General features: G+C 44.1%; 1 pseudogene; it reads right to left on the reverse strand.

Annotated features, from left to right (window-relative positions):
- Positions 1–521: 521 nt before the first annotated feature.
- Positions 522–1,045, reverse strand: LOC127201396 (60S ribosomal protein L29-like; annotated as a pseudogene).
- Positions 1,046–4,604: the final 3,559 nt, after the last annotated feature.

Below are 4,604 nucleotides of genomic sequence, written 5' to 3' on the forward strand. Positions count from 1 at the left end.
ATTGTGCAAGGAGTGAACCACCTTCCACCTTAAATTAATACAACCTAGAAAATACCTCACAGACATGCTTACAGATTTGTCTCTTAGATGATTTTATATTCTGTCAAGATGATAATCAATGTATTGTGCCTCCCAAAGCAATGTATAGAAATGTATTCTTGATGAAATATTCATCAGCACCAATATTTATGAACCAAAGCATCCATTATCATTTTATTTTTGATGTGTGAAAAATTAACAGTGATCTAGTATCTAATAAAAGACCAATGGTTAAGTAAATTATTGATGACCTATTCAATAGGATATTTGTTATATGACCACTTTAAAAAAGGTCTCTTTCTAATGAAGATTTAATTACCTAAGCAAATGACTGCATTTGTGCATTTGTGAAAAATCATGACATCACTTATTTTATATAATACCATCAATCTAGTTTAAAAATAGATAAAATATAGCAATTTTTTTTTTTAGCTTGCCTCAGGTTTATTTGTAAAAAACAGCATAGGACATTGGTCATCTGTAAATAGTGTGTAGGTAGGTGTGTCACACCAGTCCATCTGTCTTCACATAGGCAGAAGCCTTTTCTATGGGGCCTTCATAGGGGCCTGGGCACCTTTGGGAGCCTGAGCTGGGGCTGAAGCCTGGGCCTTAGCTGGAGTTGTGGCCTCTGCCTTGGTTTGAACCTTGGGCTGTGGTTCGTAGAGCCTACTACCCTAGTTCATGTAGCTTCGAATCTTCTTCCCAAGCTTGGGATGAGGGATGGAAGCAAGCCGGCTGAGTTTGCGGCTGGGGCCCTTTGGCATCTTGGGCTTAACGGCCTTACGCTTCACAAGGGCCTTAATGGCCTCTGCACGGCCTTTGCGTTGTTTGCCTGCATCTTCTTCAGGCCTTTCTTATCGTGCTTCTTGGCAAAACGCATGTTCCTCAGGAACTTAGGGTCAACCCCCTTAAGAGATTTGTATCTTTGTGACCGGGGTTTCTTGGTGCCATTTCTGTGCTATTTGTGGAACTGGTTGTGTGTGGCGTGGTTCTTGGACTTGGCCATGTCTGCACCGGAACCCGCGGCTCCCACAGTGCCTGGGACCGGAAGAGAAAGAGAAAGCTAGCAAATGTTTTTTTAATAATTGTCTTTGAATGGAAATATTAAGGTTTTGTGTTATTTCTATTATTCTTCAATGTATTTTCACGAGACTATGTATTTTTCTGATTTGGGAATTTATCACTCATTTTGCTGTGCAGGAAATTAGCGATTTGGTGGTAGTGGTGACCAGTGTGTTCTACCCATTTTTCTCTGGTCAGTTTCCAGCCCTTGAATGTGTTTCTTTAACTTCTGTTCTTTTCTTCACGGTTCCAGATAATCCCTCACACAATGGTTACTACCGTGCCTCAGGGTCATTCTAACATGTTTGTGTCTCTGATTCTCCCTCTATGGGCTTGAGGATTCAGCTTGGCTTCTGCAGTCTTGTGATTTCCAGCACTTGCCATATCCCTTACAGTTTGCTTCTCCTAGCTTGGCTAAGTTCTTCTCTTTACATTATTTTCCACAACACATTGACACATGATATCTTTTTTCCTTCTGAGGCCTGGGACTTGGAAAGTTCAAGAATACAGCACCAGCACCTAGCAATACAAGTGTGACAAGCCCATGCTTTTTATCAGCTATCAGCTCCCACAAAACTGATCCACCCCCGTGTAATCCATCCACAAGAACAGACCGTATTACCTCTTAAAGGTCACACCTCTTAGTGTTGCAGCAATGGAAGTTAGATTCCAACAAAAGGTCTGGTGGGAAGACTGCGGCAAACGGCAAATGTTGCTAAGCACTAACAGTATAAGGAGAGCTCTCTTAGGTTGATATCAATACTAAAGGGAAGGGAGCTGCTATCTTTAAGACTTGGAGAATACTTTCTTGTTCTAAAGGGTGTGGGTTTTGCTTTATTGTTTTGTTTGTTTTTATGACAAGGACTTGTATTTTAGCCAAGGCTGGCCTAGAACTCACAATCCTATCACAAACAAAAGTATACCTAGAGCCAAAGACAGTTTTGTCCAAGAGTATCCTGTAGGCATGAGGTAACTGTAGTCATACACTTTCACAAAGGACTTGATCTTTGATCTCTTGACAATTTTCTTCTTGTCCACAGCCCTGTCACTTTTTGGGGATAGTGGTCAATTGCAGCCTCCAGCTATGCGGGTAGCCTGAGGTGCCATCATCAGTGTTCTTCATGATGACAGTTTTGTGTCCTGAGTAGTGTTCAGCCAGGACCAGTACCACTTTCCCAGGTTGCATAATCTTGCCCATTTCAATAGCAAGCAGCAGAGACCCAGCAGGAGAGTCTTATTTTAGTGTCCAGGCATGGAGTTCAAATCCAGGGCCTTGCGGATGCTGGGCAGACACTGTCTTCCTGAGTTCCATTCCGAGGCAGTACTCTTTAAAATGTGGTCTCAAGACTAGTCTCAGAGTCACCTGGACACTTTATAGGAATGCAGATCATAGCCAGGCAGTGTACATCTGTAACCCTAACACTGAGGTAGAAGGAAGATGAGCTCAGAGTTCAAGGTCGGCCTTCGCTATGCAGTGAGTTTGAGGCCAGCATGAGCTACATGAGACCCTCTCTCAAAACTACAAGAAAGGAAAAGTGTCATGCCCCGCTCAGTCCTTCTAAACCAGAGGCTGTGTGATAATGCCCAGTGATCTGTATGTGAACCATCCCTGCAGGAATTCTGAGTGGACTAAAATGTGAGGTGACCACTCTAAAGAAAAGGAGGGGATGGGGAAAAAGAGGAGAGAGAGAGAGAGAGAGAGAGAGAGAGAGAGAGAGAGAGAGAGAGAGAGAGGAGACCGAGAGATGTGATCTGGACTCCTGGGAAGACAATATGAGGAAGCCTTGGTGATAGATGGGGAGAGTAAAAGAGTAATTGCTTTGTTGATTTTTTTGGATACAGTATGCACAGATACTATTCCAGCCTGGGTTTACAGCCATCTTGCAGAACCTGTTTCACTGGGAGATTAGGGAGGAGCCCACACATTATGAGAACATAGGATTCGTGTGTGTGTGTGTGTGTGTGTGTGTGTGTGTGTGTGTGTAAGGACCTCAAGAGGGAAGGAGTCATGCAAAAGGAAGGTCTCGCAGAAGTGAGGGCTCTGTTGAAAAGCACTGATTTCCATGAGCCCTAGATGCAGTTCTGTGTGTAAGTCAGGGAGGGCGCTAGAACGGAAGGACCCAGCTCATGTGGGCCATCCTGCTAGCCAGGTTTCTGTCACTGAGACAAAAATACCCAAGAGAACCAACTTCTAAGGACAAAAAGTTTTATTTTTGTCTTCTGGGTTTAGAAGCTTCACTCCATACTCCATTGGGCATTGCTTTGGGATATGTGACCCCGCCAGACGCTGCAGAGTGAGGAGAGAGAATGCCAGTTGCTCACTTCGTGGTAACTGGGAAGAGAAGGCAGAAGGCGCCAGGGTTCCAATCTCTCCTCCTCCAGGGCAGGTCCTCAGTGACCTAACTCTCTGCCACTCAGTCTCACGTCTTTTCTTCCATATGTGACATAATGGGTTCTGTTCCTCTCCACGTCATCTGATTGCCTTCCTCTTCCTAACTGCGCCCCTCTCACTGTCAGTCATCTTGATCCTTCTCCTTCTTCTCTTCTGTTTTCTGACCCACTGGGTTTAGTTAGGGTCATTTACAGGAGCGCGGAGAAGGTACCAAAGGCTACACCACTAAAGAAAAATGTGTCTCCCTCCCCTAACGACCATTAACACTGTTCCTGTACATACTGAGGGCTAGGCATCCAGCACATGGCCTCTGGTGTACATTAAGATCTAGGCATAGCAGCAATAGCAATAATGCAGCAAGAAGTTCAACAGGCATGGCTCTGAGAAACTACCAGGGAATAGTTATTCACTTCAAGGGCTAAGCCGTCCTAATGCTGTGTAAATCTGATGACCATTTCTCAGTGATCAAAAATTTTCCGTTTGACATACCAGATCTAGCTATTTTAAGTGTTCTTAGTTTGTTGGTATCTCTATGTGGTAAGCAAGGACTACAAAGAATGAAAATGCCCACCTGGGTGCACTGATGGCATCAAAGGCAGAGTGCAGAAGGATGTTGTAATTTTTACTCTGCAAGACTGAGGGAGAAAGGGAAAGCGCCATTCATTTAATCTCTGTGCTGTTTTCAGGAGGGTCATGCTACAGTCTCTAAAGGACTGGGTTCTGGATCCAAATACACCTGGTTCCAGCCATAACTTTTTCCTCATCAGATTCATGACTCTGTTCAGTTTTCTTAGTTATAAGATAGGGATAAAAGTACCCAGATCATAGAATGGTTATTACAGGAAATGCATTAACCCCTGTGACATAGCCCCTAATAGAGGCTACCTCATGGTGGTAGTGGTGTTAGTGGTCACTAGCCAGGCCTGGGCTCTACTCCATCCTTTGAGTCCCAGAAGCTGCTGTCATTTGTCCAGCCAGAAGCAGTCTGCTATAGCAATGGGATCAGTCTAAGAGCCTCTTTAAAGGATTGCTGGCCCAAGGTTTTAAAAGATATGCCCCTATTTGCAGCTGTTTCGTAATTATCAACATCAGTGCTACCAGAATTTACCCA

The sequence above is a fragment of the Acomys russatus genome, chromosome 2, assembly GCF_903995435.1.
Source record: "Acomys russatus chromosome 2, mAcoRus1.1, whole genome shotgun sequence".
NCBI classification, from domain to species: Eukaryota; Metazoa; Chordata; class Mammalia; order Rodentia; family Muridae; genus Acomys; species Acomys russatus.